Source organism: Uloborus diversus, chromosome 4, assembly GCF_026930045.1.
Source record: "Uloborus diversus isolate 005 chromosome 4, Udiv.v.3.1, whole genome shotgun sequence".
Taxonomy (NCBI): Eukaryota; Metazoa; Arthropoda; class Arachnida; order Araneae; family Uloboridae; genus Uloborus; species Uloborus diversus.
The window spans coordinates 146013652-146041024 of record NC_072734.1 but is presented as its reverse complement, the minus strand read 5'-3'; the positions used below and the strand labels follow the sequence as shown (position 1 = coordinate 146041024).

The 27373-nt window shown below is 34.5% G+C and overlaps 1 protein-coding gene across 1 annotated transcript in view; it reads left to right on the top strand.

Moving 5' to 3' along the window:
- Positions 1-2653: 2653 nt before the first annotated feature.
- LOC129220296 (putative sodium-dependent multivitamin transporter) overlaps positions 2654-27373 on the top strand; it is a 70366-nt gene continuing 45646 nt past the window's right edge. The window contains exon 1 of the mRNA XM_054854693.1: positions 2654-2702. The gene's annotated coding sequence lies outside the window, so the exon portion shown is untranslated. The remainder of the gene's footprint in view (positions 2703-27373) is intronic.

Below are 27373 nucleotides of genomic sequence, written 5' to 3'. Positions count from 1 at the left end.
AATAGAATATCAAAAGCTCTTCGACTAAACATAGCAATAAATCGTGTAAAATGAACGCATTCAAATAAGAAATAGTGAATTATGTTATTCATGAATGGACAAAACAATTTTCAACAACTTTGCAGATATTGTTTAAAGAATTTAAACGTCGCGTCGTTAACACATTTAAAAGTTACGTTAATTTTTATATATATATGAGTAAAAAATTAGAATAATCAATTCATTTAATGTTAATTTGAAAAGCAACAAAAATATTTAAAATTACGACAAGTTCTCGAAAAAATCTTACTATATTCTTTTGCTCAAAATGGGTCGTTCACGTGGTAATTCTGAGAAAACAAAGATAATTGCTTTGAAAATGCTTCTGGCATTAATAAGTGTTGGAAAAAATCTGTAGTTATCGTGCCAAAGTCAACTGCATTTGAACGATTGCAAAAATTGTAGTTTCAAATGAGGCCCTTCAAAATAAAACTAAAGATGAACATGAAGGAGAGACGTGCACAACTCTTAATTATTTGATTACTATTTTTGACCATTTTTTTGTGTTTCTTTGTTTTTCTCTACATTTCTACTAGGGATACACCCATTTATCGGAAGTAATAGGTAATCAACCATGATTGACCACATTGCCAAATATTGAAAATCGTCTGTTTTTTACCGATTGATCGGTCTGTTTTAATTAACGTTTTTTAAAGTATGCCTATAATAAAAAACCATAATAAATGAATTTAGAAGCAATAAGTAAATGAATTTTTTTTATTGTTTAAAAAGAAAAGGATGTACATTCTGAAATGTTTATATGTCTATGCCAGTCTGTTTCGGCTTCCTTCGCCTCCCCTCAAACTTTTGAGGAAATACTCCTCTTTTGAAAAAAAAAAAAATCAGTTATTGCATTCACTGTTAATACATTTTACCATTTGTTTTAAAATCTGCTATTTTTTACGCAACAAAAACATGTTAAAATTATTTAACATGGTTAAATTGAAAATTCTCAAGAAAATACTATTTCGAGGCTAAAATGGAGCTTCTTCGTTACTGTAAAAAACTCAACGCACATACAGAAAGTAGTGAGAGAACTGAACGTCAACCGTGGACACCGGTATTTATACCAAAGTGTCAACCAATAGGAATCCACGACAAGAGACGAAAACTAATTAATCACTGAACTACAAGTCAATCCCGTGACTCCCAGCTTGGGGGGAGACAACTAATTAGAAGCCTTGAAACAAAAAGAGTGGCAGAAAAGAATTGCCCGGAGAAGAAAATTATAAAAATTACTTCTAAATATGAGGAAAAAATGAAGTGCTGGAAAAAGCATTGACTAGAGAATGAGAATTTTTCCAAACATAGTAAGTTTCGATGCAGAGTTCAATGCATTATACATTCACACAGTGTTGCCAGATTGGGGGAAATTTCCCCATTTTGGGGAAATCTGTTGCTCTCTGGGGAAATTTTGTGGAAACGGGTTTTGAGGGGAATTCTTTGGGGAAAAATTTTTTCCTTGGGGAAAACCTGGGGGGGAAAAAAACCTCGGGGAAAAAAGATTTTTTTTTTTTTTTCGTATTTAAATTTGCGTCAAGAAGTAGTAGGAACAATGTATCTAACAGCGTTGGGTTAGCTTTGCTCAACTTTATGAAATTCGCATTTCGCTTTATGTGGAATATTATGCTATGGAATTCGCATTAATGTTCTACGTGAATAAGTAGTTGATACGTGAAACAGGTCAAAATAAGTGTGATGAAGAGTGTTCCTGGATATAAATATATACAAAAATCATAGTTCAAATGTACATACAGAAGCAGAGTAGTAAATGCGAGTAGAAAAAAAAATGGTTATTTCTTATCTCTCGTTCAGGCGCTTGTATTTATGACTAGTGGCACTCGCACGGCTTCGCCGGTAGTAGAAAATTAAAAGGTCTTTTGGTCCCCCTGTATATTTACAAATAATGCATGATGAATTTCTCCCCAATAGGATTGCCCACGTTACGTTTCCACGTTATGGTAACTTGGTAATTTACTCGTCCATCTTATGATAATTTTGCTCGGGAAAATGTTCTTAAAATTTGAATAGAAAAAGAACAAAATCAAATTTTCAAAAAATCGCTTGAAGGTGCACACCCCCATGCTACAAACTAATTCTTTGCCAAATTTCATGAAAATCAGCCGAACGGTCTTGACGCTATATGCGCGTTAGAGATCCTGACAGACAGAAAGAGATCCGGACAGAGAGATATCCAGACAGATAGACTTTCAGCTTTATTATTAGTAAAGATAAAGATAAAGAAGACAAAAAAAAAGCAAAAATGTGAAGAAGAAAAAGTTGGGGAATTTTATAAGAAAATTTTGCTATTTGGGAAAAAAAAATCAAGAAGCAAAAATATTAGAGGAAGTCGATTCATTTTATGAAAATATTAGTGGATAATTTTTGCATTTAAGGAATTTTGGTAGAAAACATCGCTTTTGGGGGAAAAGTTGGAAGAGAATTGGGGAAATCAGGATTTGACCGTCTGGCAACACTGCATTCACACTACACGCACTCTGAGGAGACTATTTTTAAGTATTCCTTCACTTTGAACACCTGCTTAAAGTCACATTTCAACGGTAGTATGAAACGTCTCCGTAAGAAAGTTTTTTTTTTCTAAACTGAAAGTTGGGAAATAACTGTTTTACATTTAGTCAAGGTACTTCATGTGTTCGTGGCAAGTAAGTATCATGCTTAATTTTATATCCTGAAATATAAGTGAAATGTCAGGGAAAATCGTAAAATATTCACGATTTTTTAAACTCAAATTCTCGATCGTATTTTCTTAATTTAAACAATCTTGCGAAACGTTTCTTTTGAGGAAAATTATAATTTATAAATACTGGTTTTGTATTTTTTCCCCTATATATGGAAATGTGGGGCAAACTGGAATAGTTAAGATGGCTTAACATTTTTCAAACGAAAAAATTAGATTTTTTTTTTTTTTTTTTGAAAATTACAACACATAAAGAAAGAAGAATCTATTTTATAATAGAACTTGCATTGAAACGTTATTTTTAATTTTTGCTTGGAATTTGTGCTTTCGAAAAAAGGTGGGAAAATGTCACTCTTTTTTTCATAGAGCATAAGTGAAAAATGAAATATTTTCTAATGAAATCTTTTCTATTCGATTGCAAACAATATTTTTGATCAAACAAATGAGTATATAAAGGAAAGAAAGAATAAATGAAAAGACAATGAAACAATAAACTGTTAAATTAATTAATTAATATGTGAGGAAAAATAAATGAAGGAATAAAATATGGAAGGAATAAGAAAATTAACGAATCAATGAATAAATAAGTGAATTATTAAATGAATGAATGTAAATAAGTTAATTAATAAATCAATACATAAGTAATTTAGTAAATAATTGAATGAGTAAACGAAATGAACTATTTCGCTTTGCCCCATATGTCCTTGACTAATTGCAAAACATATTTGAAATACAAATAAGCTTAATAATGACAAAATAAATACTGAACCAAGTATTAGTAGGTCTGAATTAATAATTAAAATGTTAACAACAAGAACTTTATCATTCAATAATAACAGAAATGAATTTTGAGTTACCATTGCAATATACACATCTGTTTAACCGCGGATTGCATGTAATTTGGCAATCTGCCATGTAAAGGCGATTCCATCTGAATGAATCTAGCAGGGGAGAAGGGAAAATAACGATGGGATTTTGATGCACAAGTTTTGTAATATCACTAGTGCCTTATTCATTTATTGCGTTCTCTAAAATAAAATAAGGGAAAACAAAACTTACTATGGGAACAACAAAAAGAAAAGAAAATATTTTCATTTCGTTCAGGAACGTAAAAGCAAAATGGTAAGCTCAAAACTTTGTTGTGAATAAATAAATCAATTATTTTTTGCCGTGAGAATATATATCGAATATACGTTAGATTAAAAATTGTTGCTGAGAGCAAATTTTCATTTTTACAAAACTAAGGCTAAATAATAGAGAGGCAAAAGTGCACATCTGTAACAAACCAACTAGCACCCTTATAAACTAATAGATACGTCCATTTCCGCCTATAAACTGGATATTAGCCTTTCCATGTATTCGATTGTCAGACAGTATTAGTTTTTGAAAATTGCTTGTATTGTCATATTCTTTGATTTTCACAGGCAATTTTTTCCTGGCTGGAATATCCTGTGTTACTATACAGTTAAAATATTACCAGATGTGTGGCGATAAAAACAGAGTAAATATTTCACCATTTCACTTTGCCCCACCTTCCCTTACTTAATGTTTTGTTCTTTTTCATGAAGATAAACATGTACATATAGGGGAGGGTGGCCCAAAGCGGGTAGGTTTTCGAAAAGCGCAAAATTGTATTTTTTGAATTCTCATCACAAAAATTTCGGTTTTATTTCCTAGCAGGGTTTTTGAACTTCAAAATAAAAAGTGATTGTTATATTAATTTCAAACCCAATATTTATTTATTATCGAACATTACAAACACTGGAAAAACCCGTTTTGCCCTACCAGAGGGCCCAAAGCGGGTAAGCTTGATTAATTGTGATTTGGTACATTTGCCAATCAAATATGAAGTTATAAATGATTAAAATAGTTGACTAGCTACATGTCATTTTAAAAATATATATAAAAAAGTTGTACTTATCTAATTTAAAGTCAGCACATTTTTTTTATAAAACATAAAAAAATAACTGATTAAATTAAAAGACTAATTAGTTGCCCTCCTAAAAAATAACTTTTTAGAGTTATAGTTATCTTTTTGAAATGGAAAATCTAAGTCAGCACATGTGTCAAGAAATTATAAATAAATATATGATTAAATCCTATACCCGCTTTGCCAGAAGAAACCTTTTTTATTTAAATAATTAAATAATTAGAAATGTATAATTTTTTTAATTTTAAACCTGGTTACGCCATGCCGCATCACTGCTGCTTCGTTGGGGCTGATTAAAACTCGGGGGTGTTCGGGTAAGCACCATGTACGTATGCATCGCCGCTTACGCACCATGGGGGGGGAGGGGGCATACAAAGGCCTACCAGCTTTGGACGACTTAGGCGCTTTTGGCCACTCTCCCCTACGTACGCGGAAACATGCATCTTCGGGACCAAGTTCATAGCTGAAAATCTAAATCAAATGTTTCTTATCGTTATGTAACATTTACGCAGAATCAATTATAAATAGGACTTTTTCGCACATACGCCAAAGCATACACCTTCCAGATACCTTCCGAGTTCATAGCAGAAAATCTAAATCAAATATGTTTCTTATCGTTACCTCCTACCCCCTTACGCCGAATCCCCCCCCCCCCAGTTATGTACGTTATTTGCCGAGTAAACATGTCATTCGAGGGAAGAGCAGACATCTGTTCTGCACAAGGCAGCTCTATAATTCATTTCAAGACGTGCAGCAAACAATATTTTCTCCATTAAGAGTCAGACATGTATTTTGTTGCTGTTGTTGTTTTTAATATCACTAGGTTAACCTAAGTTTAGCCATTTTGGATCAGATTTTTCATTGTTGCGGAGCTAGGGTTACCACAGCAAAGTTCCGTGTTTCGCCAAAAAACGTGGGGGGCTTCTTATCAGTTGTCTTGAATTTCTTCCATTTGTTGTCCAAGCAAAAATGTAAATAGACAGCACCCCACGCTTTTTTGTATTACATTAAAATTAAGTGATTGGTCAACTACTATCATTCAAAGATTATTTTTCACTTTTTAGTTCATTTTGCTACGAAAGCGTGTTTTTTTTAGTTTTTTAAACTATTATTTTATTTAAATTAATAATTTACAGGAAAGCACGGTATATTGCTTGTTAAAATATTTTGTTATAATTGAGAAGCTCAAGATTGATGTACAAAAGTGTGGCTTCCACGCAATAGAGAAACTTCTTTTGACAGATCACGAGTAAAATGGATATTGGAAAAAATGTTTTGCTTATCAAATCTTAAAAGTAAAGAATTTTCACTATTTTGGTGGAGGGTTTGGAAACAACGGAGACATTGCACCCCCAGAAATATACTTTAATACCATATTATAAGCATACTTTTTAATTTAAATTTTAATTTTAAATGCGAACGTAATTTGAATAAATATGAATAATACGGGAAGGTTCTTTACTGAAGTTCTGCGATGCGACTCGTATGCAACTGATGATGCTTCCAAGATTTGTTTAAAACTACAGTCGGACCTATATATAATCGAAGTGGCAAATTGCCGGAAAAGAATTCGATACATAGAAATTTCGATATATGGAAACGATTTTATTTTATCACAAAAAATCTCCTAAAACATTAAAATTAAAGCTAATTTTCGTGAATTAAACCGTATTTTCTAATTTATACGAGCATCGGATTAAATGACAATTAATAATTAAAAAAATAATCGAAATTACATTTTTGCGCTTTCATACGTCTTCATTTTTCGGCAATTCAACTTGATCCGCAACATTAGGGGGATTTTCGTTTTGACAATGTAATCGGAGAAAAGTAAAAAATTATTCTACCTAACTTGAATGATTTTTACTGAAGCTAAAAAGACTAGGAATGAGAATCAACAGGACAAAAGGGATAACTTGAAACTGGTTTTACAGTGCTACTAGTTAAAATTAAGATTTGAAATAAACTTGAGGGAATTTAAGAACTCCAGAACGGAACAACAACCTATCTACACACCCCTCAACCCCAGATTCCTTATGAGTTTCGTAGCAACCTTTAGTGAACGTAATTTTCTCTCCGCAACCTTTAGTTTTCATAAGACAAACAGTCAAAAGTGAAAAAAAAAATCTATGAATGTCTCCGAAAAAAAAATCGATATATAGAGATTTTTTCGATACATAGAAACAATTTTTATATGTAATGAACATAGAAATTTACTGGGATTTCGATACATAGAAAATTTTGACATATGGAAGTTCGATATATGGAGGTTCGACTGGACCTATTTGCGACATGAAGCTTTTTTTGTACTAGAGTGTCATAGGAGTAATACTGATTCTGGTTTTACACGAAAAGTACGTGAAAAAATTGTGAAAAAATATTTTTAAAAAAATGTTTTTGAAGATTTAAAAAATATTTTAGGAGGTGGGGATAGTAAAAAAAATGGGTGCACTATCTCCAGAAAGTGATGGGTGATGGGGAAAACGATGTTCATATTTGGATTCAGGGGGTCATTTTACAGAAGAATCAGCAAACTACAGTGGTGGTAAAAAAAATTGCATCACCCGCGCCGCAAAGGAGAGGAATATCATCCCGACTGCATTCAACACACAGTCAAGCATCCCGTATTGGGTATGTATTTCTGATCACGGAGTTGGTACGCTTCACATTGTGCAAGGAACAGTAAACGCTTAGGTGTATATTGGCAATTGCATCCTACTATCTGGAATCACTTTACTTCAGTTCCAAACGTATTTTCCGGGATGATTCTGCTCTTGCATAGGTAAAACTGGTAAGTAACAATTTAAAAACCTTTATACTGCCATTAGACTTAAATTGGACATGGCCTTAAGTAAATTCTTTTTCTCTAAAACTCACACGCAGGTTCAGAAATGGAAAAATGAGCATGGGGGTCAGCAGTTTGCCTTGGCCCCCCCTATCTACGTAAACAATTATCGGATTCCTGCTGTTAATTGTTTATTTCATAAGTTTTGCAGAATTTCACATATATTCATCGTTAACCGGTCGACCAAAACTTCTCACATAATCACATTGTTGTGAAAATGCGAGGGTGATGCAATTTTTTTTAACCCAGCAGTGTAAGTAAGGACTAAGAATGTAAAACTTTAGAAGGGCTGAGCTTATTAAAAGTATCTAAATTAAAACGGTAATTAGGGACTTTCACAGCAATTTAACTGGAATAAAATGTGAATAAAATGCGTATATGTTTCACTATGCCACCACATTACACTATGCAGAACCATCTGAGTCATTCAGCGGTGCTCTGTGTGGCTTTGCGTCCACTGCGTAAGATGGAGAAGAAGGACGCTTTTCCAAACTGTTCAAAAACCCAACTGCAAAACAGTGCCGCTAGAGGTAAAGAACATATGTTGTTTCAAAAGAAATATTTTTCTTTACTTAAAAGAAATATTTTTCTTCACTTAAAAGAAATAGTTTTTCTTCACTTTATTGAAAGTAGTACAGTGCTGGCCAAATTATTAGACTAAAGAGTTTGTTTGTTTTTTGTACACTATTTGTATTAAAATACTATTTATTTTACTGGTTAGAGTACAGTACATACTGTACACTGATTATTATGTTATTTTAGCGTAATTTAATGTTTGCAGGTGGCAGCACTGTCTGCTTTGTTTATGTTCTTTGTTTATCTACCTACCAGGAACATAATCTCAATCATCTTAAACAGTTCACTAGTTCCTTTTATTAGTGTGTTCTGTTATATTTAAAGTTAGTTTTAGGTAATTAGTGAGTATGTGTATGTGAGTATATATAATAGTGAGTTTTTACCTCTTTTTTTTTAAAACAATTTTTTACCTCTGTTTTTAAAAAGTAAAGAAATGGCGTAAACCTTGTGAAAAATATGCCAAAAAGATTTAAAATGCTCACGAAGAACAAGGGAATGCATATTAAATATTAGATAATCATTTCACTATGCGTTAATGTATCTAAAGTTATGTAATCAAATAAAGAATTTGCTTTAAAACAGTCTTAGTCTAATAATTTGGCCAGCACTGTAAGATCAGTATTCGATTTTGACCTCACGTGGCTCTAGATAAAGAAAATATTGAAGCCTCCCAAAAAATCTTGCATCTAAATATTGCCCCCCCCCCCCCTCTCCCCACATGGACACACCTTAACATTGTGCATGGTCATACAAAAGGAGATTTTTAAGAGTTAAAAATTTATTTGTTTTGCATTTAGCGCAAGTGCACTCCGCGAAACAGGAACTCACAGGTTTAAAGCTTTCTAAACCTTATTTAAGCACTATTTTGCACATTACGAGAAATTCTGTATAAGTCTTAAAGTTGCATGGTTTTCTACAAGTAAAAAGTTTTGGGTGACTGCTCAATTGAAACCTTGATAGTGTGCGAGAAGTTCCATACGAGACCAGACATAAAACAAACAAATGTATTTACTAAAATATGAAGCGATAAAATACTTAAAAAATGTAAAAGTGTTAATGTAAGTAAAAAGAAACAAACATAAATTTCATCGATGGATAACAACGTGCAAATTTGACCCGTATGTTCCTATTTGGTAACAAATTGACACCAAATTGAGAATTGTAATCAATCACAACATAGAAAGTGCTTTTATAAACAGGATTTTAAGGCCCCTAAGATCTGAGACCTTAGAGCGAAAATCAATGCTTGGGAAAGGCCCTGCCCTCCCTCCACCCCCCACTTTCACGAAACTATTATCTCTATCAAAAACCCTCACTTTTATAAATTAAACAAGTTTAAAGTTTTTCAGGGATTGCTCTGGATGTCCTAATAAATTAAAGATTAGTTGTAATAACAGTCATTAATTAATAATTCGCGCTCCTCAAAAACTAAAACAAAGAAATCAAAAGCAAAGGGAACTCCCCAATTGTACGTTGGAAAGAATCTCCAAGTGTATAAATTCGCAACCCCGGAATATCGCTGCCAACGCGTATTGGCCAAGGATCCCTATTCCGCTTGTGTGCTCTCACTGATCCTACCGATTTCAAAATGAAGTGTTCTATTTCCGCTTGCAGTCCACGTGCCGTCTTTTGTGGTCAAACTTCATACATAAACAGATTTTGTTTGCTACTGGAATAATTATGCCCTCTTTAAAGTCAGAGGATTAAAAAAGAAGGATTGAATTAGTTTCGCCACTATTTTTTAACCGACTTCAAAAAAGGAGGTTATGATTTCGGCTTGCGGTTTTTTATGTGTGTTTTCGTATTACTTCAAGAATACTGGACCGATTTAAAAAATTCTTTTTTTGTTTGGAAGGGTATGCTTCCCAGATGGTCCCATGTTAATTTTGTCTGGATCTGTTGAGGGGTCTCGGAGTAAACCTAAGAAGCTTTAAATTTCACACGTTGTGACTACTAGACCAGCTTTCGTCACTGCGCGATACGTCACAGGAGGTCACGTGGTTTTGGCGTGAACGGTGCATTTTTTCGACGGAGGTATCTTGTTTTGAATAATACGTATATTATTCCAGGCCCCACAATGTATGCCCGTAAAAATTTTTAGGTCCAGAGATTTTCTCTTTAGAATCTTGATCTGTAGGTGTTCTAATGTGAGAATATCTTGGGTAGAAATGTTGAATCCTGCGCGAAATAAATTTTACAGGCCATCAAAGATAGCGGCCATTTTGGTTCACATTGCTCATTACGTTTTTTCGCAACGTGCGTACCTATAAATTTTATTTTTAGTTTTGAACTGAAATTTTTTGGGCCTTAGAAAGTCAATTAATGTAATAGTTATGTCATAAAAACCGCTCTGACTTTTTCCACAATTTTTACGTGAGGTATCTCTGACGTTTTTTGTTTAACATTCTAGTTACTTAAAAGTGTACAAAAATCAATAACTCTTAATGAAACCAAACGATTTCAAAGTGTAAAACCTTTTGTGTAAATCAATATTTTTCAAGGTCACCAGCGCAGCAAGCAATATCTTCTGTAGGGGGTGTTTTTTTGGTCAAAAATACCTTCTGAAGGGGGGTTTTTTTGATGAAAAAACCTTCTGAATGGGTTTTTTTCGATCAAAAATACCTTCTGAATGGGTTTTTTCGATTGAAAACACCTTCTGAAGGAGATTTTTTGATAAAAAATACCTTACGAAGGGGATTTTTTGATCAAAAATACATTATGAAGGAGATTTTTTGATCAAAACAGCCCTTTCATATGCATAAGCTACTGTATTAAAATTTGCATTCATGTTAAAACCGGTAGCTATAGGGATTCCCCCCCCCCCCCGTCGCTCCACGCCGTTCAAGGTTATTTATCGTCTGCTATCAAAGTAATTGTTTTCGAGTAAAAATATTCCACAGTTCCACAAACTTTTTGTTTCATGTTTTTCTGTGACAATAACTATTTTAGCAATGGCTGATATTTCTAAACAGAGTTCAGAAAGTTTTGGTAGGCAATTGAAGACATCTTGAAGACAGTTTTAACAAACGAATATGTAGTTTGTAAAAAGGAATCAAGAGAAAAATTATGTTCTTCGACAAAAACAAGTTCGGGAAGCTGCTGAAATACGCAAAGACGCAATATTGAAAAACGCGGCAAGAAAATGTAGTGTGTCATTGCAGCAACTAGTGCTATAAGAAATACACGAGAGGAAAAACGCTAAAAAAATGGTAGAAAAAAATGCCCAGACAAGTTATTTTGAAAGTGAAAACAATGTTTTAGAAAAATCAGAAAGTGCTGAAGGAGGTCCAAATGAAGACGAAGTTTTTGACAGAGTAGCAGATCTTAACAGCGATATGAATGTTTTCTGCTGCGAATTCATATGCAAATCCAAGCTGTATAAGTTCTTATATTCGAAAGTATGAGCGAGAAACCAATACACAGTCTGTGCAACATCTATCCTCAAAATTTGAACTGTTTAAAAAGGCAAATGAAATATTAAAAACTCTATTAAATGCCGGGCATGGATTTATTCATTCAGAAATAAAAGAGTTGATGCTCAATGCTCAATGTAGAAGAAAATGCATTGGTTTTTATTAATGAAACAAAACTATTTCTCGTAACAACGTATAATGAAAGGATTCTTTTCTGTGCTTCCTAAAGAAAGAATGCACTTTTGTTGGTTTTTTTTTTTTAGTCACTTATCTCTAAAAGTACTTGCTGCTGCTTTTAGCTCACAAGAAGCTGTGAAGACTGCAGAAAATCATTGAGAATCTTGAGAAAATCATTATAAGAAGTTGATTTTAGACTAAAAGAGAAGTTCTGCTAAGCAAGCAAAGACGGTTCAGGATGCTCTTGGCTCAAAATATGAGGAAAAAAGTCAAATAATGATTCAATCGCTACGCACAAATATTGAAAGCTTGAAAACAGAGATTGAGTTTTTGTTAAAGGATGTAGTGACAAATCAGAACTTTGCAAGGGTTGGGAAGTGTTTCGTTCACTGGTATCACTTGTAAAACACTTGATTATTGCTGATCGCGAAGAAAATTACAAATCATACGTTCAAACTGTTGAATTACTGTTTCCAGTCTTTCGTGTATTTGATTGCATCATTTATTTACTATATGAAACATGGTACGTAGAGAGGATAAGGGCGCTAGAAAATGAGTGTCCCTACCTGTAAGAAAAATTCATTCAAGGTAAATTTGTTGTTAAAATTCAATGCTGTGAAGCCAGAGATGAAATTGGAACAAACGATTCAACGGTCACAGAAAAGTGCCGGAGAATTTGCAGGGCAGACGAGAAAAAGTTGCCGGAGTGGCATTTAGAGTATTATGAAATTTTAATGATATGCAATGTGTTTCGTGGTCTTACTAGTTCTCATTTAATGGCTCACTGTGAGAGTGTCCCGCATCCTTATTTTTATAGGAAATCGTAGCCAGTATTTTGATGAAAATATCAAAAGACTTGTTGATTTTATCTATCAACATGTAAATCCCTATGACATTTCTGAAACAGAGCAACTTTACAACTTTCTCTCTAAACAACTTGTGAATGGTAGTGTCAGGATTCGCCTTCTCAGTATCATGAATCATTGATCAGAACCGTACCGCCAGTTTAGACTGGATACATTTTGTTTCAAAAATTGTCTGATTTACTTTCCAAAGTCAACCTACCATGCTTTGAGGCACACAGTTCTTCATAAAATATCACTTCTAAGCTAATGGTAAAGAATCAACTTTAACAAGGGTACAGAGACATGGAAATAGCGAAAGAAAGGGGAGAATGCTTTAAAAATATTTTAGCTCATGACTTCTTTCCAACGAACACATTATGTGATGGTCAGGGGCGTGCACAGAAAATTTGGGGCCCTTCACAAATGCCCACAAATGTTTCGACCCGCCCTTCCATATTGTTTAAGCACATATTTCATCCCTAGTTTTTAAAAATAATAGGCCCCCTTCAGGCTCAAGCCCGGGCCAACAGTTTTCTCTTCTCTCTCCCCCCCCCGTGCACGCCCTGGTGATGGTGATTCACCTACCAAGCTAGATTGCAGAAATATCCGTTCCCAGAACATTTTTTATTTAGCAAAATATCCCCAACAAAAACTGCCTTCGTTATATATTTCATGCCACAAGTCCGCTAAATAAAGAAAATTTTTGGCGAAGTTATCAGCAATGTTCTGCATGGATTCATTCCTGTATGCTCTTTTCATGAACTTCATCCTGTGTTCGATAGTTATTTGCAGCATGTTGTGAAATAATCCGAAAAGATGAAAAGAGAATCAACTAAGGGCAGAACAAACATTGCTGTAATTGACAGAAAAACAGTAGTACCGATGCAGGTAGAAAAATTCTGGTCTTCAGTATCAAATAAGGAAAATTTACAGTAACTAGCACGCAAGGAAATAGAAGAAATGTCCAAAAATGCTACATTTTCAGCTATTGCTAGTGGTTTAACAGTTAATGAAGAAGCAATCTGCAATACTTTTCATAGGAGATTTGAGACACATCATTGAAGAGCTTAATTAGAATTATCCACTCATTTCCTTTTATTTTTTAATTTTTAAAATTTTTAGCCGTTTTTAATTTTTAAACTTTCTACTAGACTTATTATACAGGGAATTTAGGAGCTCTAAGCCCCAGGCGTTCCAGAAACAGTCATATGTTCATGTTCAACTCAAGAGAAGATACAGATCTACGAATTTTTCCACACATAGACTGGGCTGATAAAAATTGCTCAAAAAGAGTGACTGCGGCATCAAATGATACAGACGTCCGTCGTAGTGCAATAACATGCAATGCAAAAACAGATCGTAACCTTTTTTAAAAGTACTAATCTTGTATTTTTCGTTTATTGTGCTGTTGAAGAAACATGTATGTGATAAACAGGAGTTTAAAATGAGCATTTTAAATTATTTATTAATTTTTGTACCCTTTTTAGTAACCAGAATATTCAACAACAAATGTCGGAGATATCTCCACGTAAAATTGTGGAAACAGCTAGAGCGGCTTTTATGACATAATTAATACATTAATTGACTTCCTTAACTCCAAAAACAGCAGTTCAAAACTAAAAATAAAATTTATAGGTACGCACTTGCGAAAAACGTAATGAGCAAGTGAACCAAAATGGCCGCTATCTTTGATGGCCTGTAAAATTATTTCGCGCAGGATTCAACATGTCTACCCAAGATATTCTCACATTAGAACACCAACAGATCAAGATTCTAAAGAGAAAATCTCTGGACCTAAAAATTTTTACGGGACTACATTGTGGGGCCAGGACTATATCGCATCGGGTTTGATTTTCACGGCGCCGCCTATTAATTGTAATTTTGTCTTGCTAATGTATTTCTTACTCATGTAGCAAATCAGTAAATTAAATGCATTTTGCTACGAAAATAGTTGAATTAATGAATTGATTTATAATTTTTTTTGCTAATAAAAAACTTCATTTGTCATCAAAGTTTTTTTTTTAATATTTCAGTTTTGAAATATATTTAGTGTAAAATTCAAGGTGAATTTAAGACAAAAATCCCCCCGCCGCTCCATCCGAAGATTAAATTTATGTTCCTTAATAAATATATCGTAACTGGCGTCCGATTTCTGAAGTTTGACTAATATTCTAGATTTAATATTTCATGACGCCGTCAGCTTAATTTACAGTTAGGGTAATATTAATTTACAGACTTAGTTAGAATATTTTCATGTACTATGCTCCACGATTACTAGAAGAAGCCTGTACAGATTAGGAAAATCATTTTTCTGTTTGAAACGGAAAACAGATTTTCAGAGAACAATTTCTGTTTGAAAAATTATTTTTTACTTCTCCCTGTCGTCTAACGGTCTTCTAGTCTGGGTATAAGGGATCCTGGAGAAATCGAGGGAGAGGATAGATTTAAAGACTAATTTCGCGTTTAGTTAAATTAGTGTTCAACTCAGGTGGGTTGTCAGTTACGTTATGTAGTAGTTTATAGGAGGAACCGACTTCAAAAGATTATAAAAAATTAAGAGATCGTATATAATTAGTTAGGTATTAAAATAATTCATCGTATAGTAAGTAAAATCAGTGTTTATTTTATAATTAGGTGTTTAGTTTAGTTAATTTTTGTACTGGAATTATAAAGTAAATTTCATACTCGCGCTTTGTTGTTTGTAAACTCATAGCGTCTCACTTAAAGAAACGATTTTTATGGGTTTTTTTTTTATTTAATGCATAGAAGGGATCTAACTTAAGACCCAAACCTTTGCTTCACCATATTTGTTCTTTAGAAAAAAGTTATGGGCCAAAAATAATAAACTGCATTCAATTTCAATATCAAACGATTAAATATAAAATCCATTGTTAAAGAAAGTGCCCCCATAAAACAAAGGTACTTTCTTTACTCAGTGTTATTGAAAGTACTATAAAACATTAATATTAGTCAGGGGCGCCCTCTTATGGGCGAGGGAGGGTGATTTGAGGGGTATTTTTTCCTTTTTAGGGGGGCTCTTCCTTTGGGGGAGTACCCTCCTCCCTAACTATTTCCCCTGCATTAATCATTCGTAGTCATATCGTAATTTTTGAATAAAGACTCCTCTGAAGCAAACAGGAAATTCATTTTGTATCATTGCTCTAGTAGTATTTTCAGCTTTATATATACAACATCACAGTAGATACTCTGTTTCTAGTGTGGTGTTGATCTATAACGGGGCGTAGTAAAGAGAAACGTGATTTTTTTCATGAGTTACGTGACACGTATTATTGTGAAATGTAAAATAGTTAGGAAAATTATTGATATTTAAATGGCTCTAACTAGATTAACGCACAAATAAATCCTGTAGAGGAAGATCAGTTTTTAGTGCCAATCGTATAAAATGTTATGCGCATTAAGAATTTTTCTTTTTTTAACCGACTTCAAAAAGGAAGTTTTCAATTCGTCAGAATCTTTTTATATATGTCCCCTGTAAACTCAAACACGCATAGACCAACCTGGAAAATTCTTTTTTTTCTCTCTCTCGTTTGAAAAGGTATATACTTCCCAGGTGATCCCATGGTCATCAAATCAGTATCTGAAACTGGAATCCTTGAAAAATCAAGAAAACTCTTCAAATTCTATGGGCAAAGTCAAAGCGATTTAGGTTGTTTTTTAGTGACTCGTGAATTGTTTTCGGAAAGCATACTTTAATAAAGTTAAACTGATGGTGAAGACAATTTTCTTTGTAAATAATTACGCATTTGAAAAAGCATTTCTTCACAGTCTTCGGAAGCCTCCGAGACGCTGTGCTCTTTTTCTTTCTCTATTTTGTTCATCTTAGCTGTTTTCAGATTCCTGTGCTTTCTCACTCGAGATGTATGTAGGGGAGATACGGGCAAGATGGGGTGGCGGGCAAGACGGGGCACCCGGTCTATTATAACCTTCTAGTCGCGCGAACACGTTCAAACTCGCACAGACGATGTGGCACCACGACGGCTTCCAGTGCACTCTCGTATGTGATTCGTGCGACACGTATTTTTTAGGTTATCGAAACAAAAGTGATTTCGCCAAGTTTTCTTCTTATTTTCTCAATTCGTTTAGTACGTGTTTAATATACAAGTAATAGTAGTGTAAATGAGATAAGAGTTTATCCGCATGCGCCGAATATTACGCTAACAGGTAAAAACTGGTTTATTTCTGTCTTGTGTGTTGTTTATTTTGTTTTCTTTTTTAAATACATCAAGACCCATGAGGGCAAGATGGGGTATGTGTTCCCCGTCTTGCCCGCTCTAAGTTTTTATTACGGTTCGAGCTTTTGTGTTGATTAATGTTAATGTATCTCTCGCTCTATATGTATGTTTGTGATTGTATATATGCATGTGGCTTGGCTGTGTAATGCATAGGCGGACTTGTTTGTTTTAGCATGGTGAAAACATACAAGAGAAAGACAAATAGAGGCGAGTGGCCGGAAGAGAGCATGGAAAAAGCTGTTAAAGCTGTTTTAGAAGAGAAAATGGGGTATATGCTAGCAGCAAAGACATTTTCAGTTCCTCAGACTACTCTAGAAAGAAAAGTAAAAAAAGCTCGGGAGAACTTGGCCCTATCTCCATCTAAAAGTATTAAAGTAAAGGTTTCATTAGGACCTAAGCAACCTGTTTTCACAGAAAAAGAAGAGGACGAGCTTTGTGGCTATATATTGGACATGGAGACTAGACTTTACGGACTTACAGCCAAAGACTTGAGAGCATTAGCGTACAATTTAGCAGTAAAAAATAATAAAGTCCATCCTTTTAACGTTCAAAAACAAGAAGCCGGCAAAGATTGGTTTCAACGGTTTTTGAACAGACACCCAGACTTGTCAATAAGAAAACCCGAAAGCACTTCTGCTGCACGTGCTGCCGGGTTCAACAGAATAGTTGTTGATCAATTTTTTAATTTTTTGGGCAATATCTATGACGAACACCATCTTACACCAGACCGCATTTATAACTGCGACGAAACTGGTGTTTCAGATGTACCAAAGACTAAATCCAAAATTATAGCAAAACGAGGCCGAAAACAAGTAGGGGCATTAACTTCTGCAGAAAGAGGTACTACAATCACAGTAGAGATATGCTTCAGCGCCAGTGGACAATACATGCCCCCTATGATGGTGTTTCCCAGGAAGAGGATGGATCCACAGTTAATGCTTAATGCTGCCCCTGGAGCATGGGGAGTTGTTAGTGACTCAGGCTGGATGACCACGGAGTTGTTTCTTGGATGGTTTAAACAGTTTGTGAAATTTAGTGGGGCCACAGTAGATCGACCTGTTTTGCTATTATTGGATGGCCATAGCACCCATACAAAAAACATCGATTTAATAGATGAAGCTCGAGCCAATGGGGTAATTATTTTATGTTTCCCCCCACATACAACTCATCGTCTTAAGGTCGCCGATGTTGTTTATATGAGACCGTTGAGCAATTATTACGATCGGCAAATTACGACCTGGCTTCGCAGCAATCCAGGGATGGTTGTAACAATGCGGCAAGTTGCAGAAATTTTTGGAAAGGCATTCATAGAAACATCTACCATGGCAACAGCTGTAAATGGCTTCAAAAAGTGCGGAATTTGGCCTTACGATCCGACGGTCTTCTCTGAAACCGACTTTGCTCCTTCGTTGGTGACTGATATTCCGCTCACTCAAACACTGACTTCAGCGACCACAAATGTAGCAGTCACAGCACCTGCTGAGTTAGAAACGCAGCAAGTTGACGTATTACCTGTGCTGGATACCAGTGAAGCTGCTATTACTAATGCAACTACATCTCGTGCCTCACTTCTATCTACCGGGGTTGAAACAGAGGCAATTCGCAAAACCATTAATAATGTTCCTGTATCAGCTACTTTTCACGAGACACCTACGGTGACTTCTGCTACCTCGTCGAGTCCTCAACCTGGATGTTCCACGTGGGTTGATGATACAGAAATAGACAGAAGACCAACTACTCCACAACAGTCAACATTTTCTGTTGTTAGTCCACAGCAAATATTACCCCTTCCAGCAAGTCGTAGATCTTCACGCGTGACTCGTAAACGAGGAAGAACAGCCATTATTACTGAGTCACCGTATAAAAAAGAACTGGAAGAAACGATTAAAAGAAAGCAGGTCACGGAAGAGAATAAACTAAAACGAAAAGAAATTAGACAATTAAAATTGGAGAAGACGAAAACGAAGGATAAAAAAGGAAGACCCAATAAAAGAGGAGTCATAAAAAAGAAAAAAACGATAGATAATCGCAAATCATCGGATAACAATAGTGATGCAGATATTGAAAATACCCCTTGTTTGTACTGCAGCGGTCTTTATTTAGATTCCAATGAAGGCTGGATCAAATGTTCTCTCTGTGGTACGTGGGCACATTGCTCTTGTGCTGGAGTGGATGATGAGGACGATGAAGCAACATTCTCCTGCAAATTCTGTCAGGAAAAGTAGGTGAAATGCTGTACCCCATCTTGCCCCTAGGGGTACCCCATCTTACCCGAACCAGAGGGTAAGACGGGGTGGTGGGGCTTTTTTTACTTTTATATCTCTAGAATAATAACTACGCTATGATTGTTCCTAAAATTATAAAAAAATTAAAAACTGATTACCAAAGGAAGATTTTGAAATAAATATGATTGTTTAAATGCAATGGTTTCAGTTTTATTGCCCTTTAAACGTTAGATATCCCATCTTGCCCCCATCTCCCCTAAAGCATGAACCACATACTCTACCCTACGTACTTATTTTATATTTACACCACTAAAAAGCAAAAAAATGAATTATCTATCTTCTTCTATCTATCTATCTTCTTCTATACATATAATAAAATAAGATGTTTGTGTGTGTGTATGTGTGTGTGTGTGTGTGTGTGTGTGTGTGTGTGTGGCGCGCATCCCGGGAAAACGGTAAGGCCTAGAAAGATGAAATTTGGTATACAGGCGTAGTTTTTGCTGAAGTTGTGCACCTCGGGCTTCGATTTTTGATATTTTAATTAGAAAAAAAGTTATTTAATGTTTTATGTGATTTTTAGCACTTTTTAGTACTTTTAACCTCACAGACCCCGAACCAATCGCGCCAGACAAATATTTTTGGTACTATAGTGTCGGAAATTCAATTTTAAATATGATGAACAAAAAAATTTTGAAGATAGAGCAATTTTTGTATTTTTTATGAATTTTTGAAAAAACCTTTAATTTGCATGTTTTTCTGGGTTTTATTTTTTTCTAATATCATCCTGCGAGAAGTATCAAAGCCTCATTTCTGAAATTTAAGTTGGTAATAGTAAAAACATTTCGCCCTCTTCAGAAGAAAAAAGTTCTTAAAAATACGCAATAGTTTTTTTTTTACAATTTTTTTAATGCTGAACACATCATGTCCTTTCACGCATCAGTCGAAAAAAGCGTTCTTCAATCTTTTATGCCTGTGACGTCACTACTTGGGTTTCGATTCGATATTTACGATGGAATCTTAATCGCAAGCTATGTTAATCTTTTTTTTTTACTGTGTAGCTTACTTCTACATTTTTTGACGTGATGACCACGTGTTTTTTCGGCAGCGCTTGCTTTTTTTCTTTCTTTTTTTTTTGTTTTATTTAGGGATTGCATTTATTTCTTTTTCCATCCCCCTCCCCAAGCTGGACCTTTCGCTGTATCTATATTACGTTACATTTCATAGTTGTGCGCATTAATTCAATAAAAACAGCGAGATTTTTTTTATCTTTGTCAAACGCTACTTTTTTGCACACTACGGGGAATTTGAGCTTTTTTTTTTTTCTCTCTACTTAAATAAAAAAAGCGGTTTTTTGAGTGTTCTTTGTTTTTATTAGGAGATGGGTGAGGAGGTCAAAATAAATAGAGATGGATAAGAAAATGTAGAGATAGATTGTAAAGGTAGATAGCCGCCGAAGGCGGCAATCTTGGCGTAAAAATGTGAATGGCACAAAAAAAAGATCGAGATGGATTGATTAATACTGCTGCCAAATTTATTTAAACAACCGCCGAAGGCGGCAAACTTGAAGTAAAAAGGTAAATGACAAGTTAGCCAAACAGCCGCCGTAGGTGGCTGCTTGCACATTGGATGTCAATGCCCCCCTCCCTCCCCCACATACACCATGACTTTGAAAAACAATGCTTTCACATAAAAGTAGAAGTGCTTTTTGTTATTTTTCGACAAAATTTACATGAAGAGTACGTCGTTTGTGTCTCCCCTCCCCCTCCTTTAAAAATATTCCAAACGACGAAACTGGAGACAGATCTAGAAAATATTTTATTCAAATTATTAATGATAGATAGATATAGATTGATTGACACCGCCACGAAATTTATTTAAGCAGCCGCCGAGGGCGGCAACATTGGCGTAAAAAAACGAATGATAATACTGATTTATAGAGAAAAACATTGATTAATGTCGTCGCTAAACTGTTTAAGCTGCCGCCGAAGGCGGCACCCCTGTCGTAAAAAGGCGAATGGCGTAAAAAGGCGGACCAGCTGGTCGCCGCAGGCGGCTAGTACATATAATAAAATAAGATGTTTGTGTGTGTGTGTGTGTGGCGCGCATCCCGGGAAAACGGTAAGGCCTAGAAAGATGAAATTTGGTATACAGGTGCAGTTTTTGCTGAAGATGTGCACCTCGGGCTTCGATTTTTGATATTTTAATTAGAAAAAAGTTATTTAATGTTTTATGTGATTTTTAGCACTTTTAACCTCACAGACCCCGAATCAACCACGCCAGACGAATATTTTTTATACTATAGTGTAGGAAATTTAATTTTAAATATGATAAATGAAAAAATTTTGAAGATAGAGCAATTTTTGTATTTTTTATAGATTTTCGAAAAAAACCTTTAATTTGCATTTTTTTCTGGGATTAGTTTTTTTCGAAACCCATCCTGCGAAAAGTATTGAACCCTCAATTCTAAAATTTTGGTTGGTAATAATAAAAACATTCTGCCCCCTTCAGAAGAAAAAAGTTTTAAAAATACGCAATAGTTTTTTTTTTTTTACAATTTTTTTAATGCAGAACGCAACGCGAGCTGTTCGCTTGCCGGCTGAGTTCTGAACTTACCTCATCACGTGATCCAACTGAAATCGTTTGCATTCTCTTCACTTTTTTTTTATTTTTTTGCAAGCGTTACTTTTTGCCGCACTACGGGGAACATAGAGCTTTTTTTTGCGAGCTATTTTGATTAAATAAATAAAGCCCGCGATTTTTTGCATGATCTGTGTTTTTGTTACGGATTGCCGGTTAGGTTAGATAGATACAGAGATAAAGATTGAGTGGGAAAAAATGTTTTATTTTTTTTCTTCGAATTAATACTTATATAAATAAAAAAAGATTGTTACTGTCAGAGGTAGATATGCATAGATCGTATAGATAGACAGATAGATAGATTGACAAATATAGAGGTTGATATAGTAGATGGACAGCAAGAAAGAGACATGCCCGTCATTTAAAAAACTTCAACGGGATGTCAAAGCCCCCCCCCCCACACACACACACCATGACTTTGAAAAAACAATGCTTTCACATAAAAGTGAGTTTGCTTTTTGTTATTTTTCGACAAAATTTGCATGAAGAGTACGCCGTTTGTGTCTCCCCTCCTTTAAAAGTATTCCAAACGACGGAACTGGAGATAGGTCTAGAAAATATTTTATTCAAACTGCTAATGATATAGATAGATATAGATTGATTGATAGCGTCACGAAATTTATTTAAGCAGCCGCCGAAGGCGGCAACATTGGCGTAAAAAGGCGAATGATAATATTGATACATAAAGAAAAACTTTGATTAATACCGTCGCTAAATTGTCTAAGCAGGCGAATGGTGTAAAAAGGTGGACCAGCTGGTCGCCGAAGGCGGCTAGTTTTCAAATAAAAAAAGAACCGACTTCAAAAAACAAAAAGGAACTGAAAAGTAAAAAATAATGGATCATACATACGATTTTTTACCCAAACGTATAAATCAAATTATATTTTACAATTCCTGTACGAAAATCAACTAAACACCCAATTATAAATTAAACACTGATTTTTATTACCGTACGATGAATTATTTTAATACCTAACTAATTATATACGATCTCTTAATTTTTAATAACCTTTTGAAGTCGAGGCCTCCTAACGTGACTGAGTAGATTTAAATTTAAAGACTAATTTCGCGTTTAGTTAAATTAGTGTTCAACTCACGTGGGTTGTCAGTTACGTTAGGTAGTAGTTTATAGGAGGCGCCGACTTCAAAAGGTTATTAAAAATTAAGAGATCGTATATAATGAGTTAGGTATTAAAATAATTCTTCGTACGGTAATAAAAATCAGTGTTTAAATTATAATTGGATGTTTAGTTTAGTTGATTTTTGTACAGGAATTGTAAAATAAATTCTATTTATACGTTTGGGTAAAAAATCGTATGTAAGTATGATCCATTGTTTTTTACTTTTCAGTTCCTTTTGGTTTTTTGAAGTCGGTTCTTTTTTTATTTGAAAATAATTTATCTTTTATGCCATTTGCGTTACTAAAGATACATAAATAGATACGGTTTACTGTTGAAATGTTACGCATCTTCAATATTCAGAGAGTTAAATGATTGGGAAATGTATTTCACCAACAGTATATTTCCTCTGCAAACAGGACATGTTTTTGGCAAGTTAACGGTGTAAAGATGAGGAAGAACCGTGTGGTAACGTTGAAAATTATTTACACTTCCACTATTCACTCTTCTTCTAGAACGAATCAGAACTCCTAATTTGTGTCTGAGGTCCAATTGCTTGACCTAAACATATTTATCAATCATGCTTACATGCAGGAAATTGCTTCTTGCAACAAATATGGGTTCTATGGGTTTGTAACACACAAGTTAAAAAAAGAAAGAAAGAAAAGAAAAAGTAAATATGCCTTCAATAGAAATTATTTTCTGCAGTGAAAGAAGCATACTTGCCACTTGTTTTAATCGCGTGTACCGAAACGGAAAGGTTATTGTTCTGCAGTAGTGAAGGTAAATACTATTTTTTACAGAGTCCATGCTTGTGAAATCGCGAGTACCAAATCGGAAAGATTATTTTTCTGCAGCAGTGAAGGTAAATACTATTTTTTAAAGAGTCCATGCTTGTGAAATCGCGTGAACCGAATCGGAAAGATTTTTTTTTTTCAGCAGTGAAAGTAAATACTATTTTTATACCAATATTTCTTCTCCTTTCAATTTTTACTTTCTTCTATATCTAATATATAGAAGAAAGTATTGGATTCGTGCAAATTTTCGAATTTCGAATTTTGACGGATTCGAACGTTTTGAGGTGTGCTGAGTCCATTTCGACTATTTTTGGAAAATGTCTTTTTGTCTGTGTGTGTGTATGTATGTGTGTGTGTCACGTCTGTGTGTGACCAGTTTTTTGTGGCCGCTCTACAGCAAAAACTACCGCATGAAATCGAACGAAACTTGGTACACATATGTGCCCCTATGTGAACTTGTGCCCATTGGTTTTTGGCGCGAATTCCTCCAAGGGGGGCGGAGCAATGGGACGTTTTTTGAGTTACGCGTGCTTGCTATTCCTCAGGAAGTAATTGGCGGAATCAAACAAAATTTGGTCCATATGTTGCCATTAACAGGAACAGGTGCTGATTCAATTTTGGTGTCAATAACTCAAACGGGGGTTGAGCTATAGAACGTTTTTTGTCGTCAATTGTGACTGCTGTATCTCAAGAAATAATGAACAGAATGAAAGAAAAATTTATCGGCAAGTAGTCCTTAGTGGGTATAAGAGCTGATTTTATTTTGGTGTCAACAGCTAAAAAGGGGGTAGCGCAATCGCCCGTTCTTTTTTTCCATTGTGAGTGCCCTATCTCAAGAAGTAATGCTACGTTCTGGTTGAAATTTGGAATATATGTGAATCCATATGTAAACAGGCTTTGGTTCAATTTTGACGCCAATCGCTCCAAGAGGTGTTGATTGTTTTTTTTTTTTTTTTTTTTTTTTTTTTTTTGCGAATAAAAATAGCTTTATTAATGCAACAATAAGAAAGATAAAGCGTAATAGACTGTCGTCTGCGTATTTCTCGTGATTTTAATTGTATGGAAATGATCGGAAATATTATCTCAATGATTTAAAATTTTTAACTGTTGCCATCTTATATTTGTTAATAAATAAAATATTTGTAATTAATTCAAGTAAGGCTTTTAAAGTAACTTTCAATTTTCGCTCTTTGTTTTGTTTTTACAATAATTCAGACATTGGGATGGTCGTCAAGTTTTTGCATGTGTAATTTTGTTTTTGTTAGGATATTGCTTCCTCGTCAAGCATGGGGAGGGATCAGAAAAAGGAAAAATATAGAAGAAAGTTTCGTGATGGCCACAACATACTAGTTTAAAGAGTCCATGCTTGTGAAATCGCGTGTACCGAATCGGAAAGATTATTTTTCTGCGGCAGTGAAGGTAAATACTATTTTTTAAAGAGTCCATGCTTGTGAAATCGCGAGTACCGAATTGGAAAGATTATTTTTCTGCAGCAGCGAAGGTAAATACTATTTTTTTACATTTTTACAGAGTCCACGCTTGTGAAATCGCTTGTACCAGAACGGAAAGATTCTTTTTCTGCAGTAGTGAAGGTAAATACTGTTTCTTATACCCACTAGTAAAACTAAAACAAGCATACATAATAAAACCTTGCCTTAAATATGAGTAAGTTTGAAAATGTATCATTGTGATATTATCTTACAGAATTTAGTCGTGATTTCAAAACCTATTTTGAAATTTTCATCTTCAAAAATCATTAGTAAGTTCCTGCACTTTTCTTGTGAAATATCATAGGAATGTTGATGGTAAAATTAATTGCCACGAATTTTTATGTAACATACAGAATTGATCCGAGAATGGGCGGAGTCCCCTTTTATTTTCAGTTACGGCTGAATGCTTGTTTATACACGGTTACCTTGAAATTTTATCAGTCATAAGCATTGGTACAACACCATCCATATGGTACCGCAGCTAAATTTTGCGCCTCTTTCTCGCAGATGCTTTGCATAGCTTCGGAGAAATTCGAAGTAACCAATGTACAACAAACGTTCAACCACAACATATATATATATATATATATATATATATACAAGCTGTACCTGCACGGCGATGCCCGTGCTAGGAATTTAAAGGAAGTCCGTTGAATTAAAAGATCCACTCCCCTCCTCCCTGTTTTTACGCCAAGTTTGACGCCTACGGCGGCTGTTTAAATAAATTTGGCAGCGGTATTAATTAATCAATATCTATCTTTTTCGTATTTTCTGTACCTATTTCCAGTTGCGTTTTGTGTCAATCACTTTTTTACGCTATTAAGTACGCAAATATGTAACATAAAATAGATACAGCGAAAGGTCCGGCGGAAGTGATCGCACTGCAGAAACACACCCAAATAGCGAGTGAAACAAACTCTGGCCGATACGCAATTGCGATTAAAAATTACGGTACATCTAGGACAAAAAGGAAATCCCGTATCACGTATGAAAAAGGATTCAACTCCCCAGCAGAAAAACATCACAATTAAAAAACTCGGTACAACTAGGACAAAAAGGAAATCCCGCATCTGGTATGAAAAATGTAACTATAGAAAAGCTAGTGTCTGAGAAAAAGAAAAAAAACTCTAGAGTTAAAAAAAAATACCTCCCCTACCCCCCCCCCCCTCCCGGTCTGATGTCAAATAATCAGTTATCATATTTTTTAATGAAAATGCGTGAACACCCTTTGAAAACCTAAATGGAATACCTTTCCTTTGGAATCTAAAATATATACCTAACCTTTGGAATCTAAAATATTTTGCGAAATAAACAAATAATCCGCAACTACATTGTTTATCGCCAAATTCGCCAAGCGACTTTCAAATTAAAAAGAAAATCAATTAACATTCGCACAATGAATTTAACAAAAATGACAACAGCGCAATAACCAAATCAAGAATTCACCGGTGCTACTATTCGAACGCAACCGTATACCGAAGATGACGTCACTGCAGAAACAAAAATCAAGTTTAGCCTTAAAAATTGGCTCAATTAGGATCGCAGTTAGAATCGCTTATATCTCCTGCTCTAAGTAATTGAGAGAAATGGAACAAACATCATCTTGTTCGGAAAGGAAAGCTCTTTCCAACGATAGATAATGTTGGGGAAGAGGGATATTTTATCCCGTAATTGGGCAAAAAACGTGCAATTTCAGCTTAATTAGTCAATTATGAAAACTAATTAGAAATTTAGAATTCGGGCTTCGAGGTGCAGACCCCCGGGGTACGCTCGAATTTTGTGCCAAGTTTCAGGGCTGTAGGTGCTATGGGGTCTTCTAGCCATCGAGTACGAACAAAGAAACAAAGAAAGAAACACCGTCACCTTTATATATATATATATATATATATATATATATATATATATATATATATGGGTCATTCTCCAGAAAATGTAACTTTTGAACGGATCTATTTTTCGATTTCGATACCTTTTGTTTTCCATTTTATTTTTTTTTCATTCTTACATGAAAATGTTGCCTACTAGAAGTAGCCATAAACAATGGCCCAGCTAAGTTACAATTATTTTACATATAAATAAAAAAAATAAAACAAAAAAATGCCTTGTTCATGGAAATAAATAAAATTAAAAAAAACTTTTAATACTTAAAAATCGAGGCCAATTTAATGTCAAAGTAGTAATTTTGAAAATTGTGTAAACAACCAGCTATTTTAATGATTAGTGGGAACATAATATTAAGTACTCTTAAAAGTATAGCTTAATTAGTAATTTCAAATGTATGTTAAAAATAGTATTTAATAAATTTGAGGATATACTGGCAATTTATAATT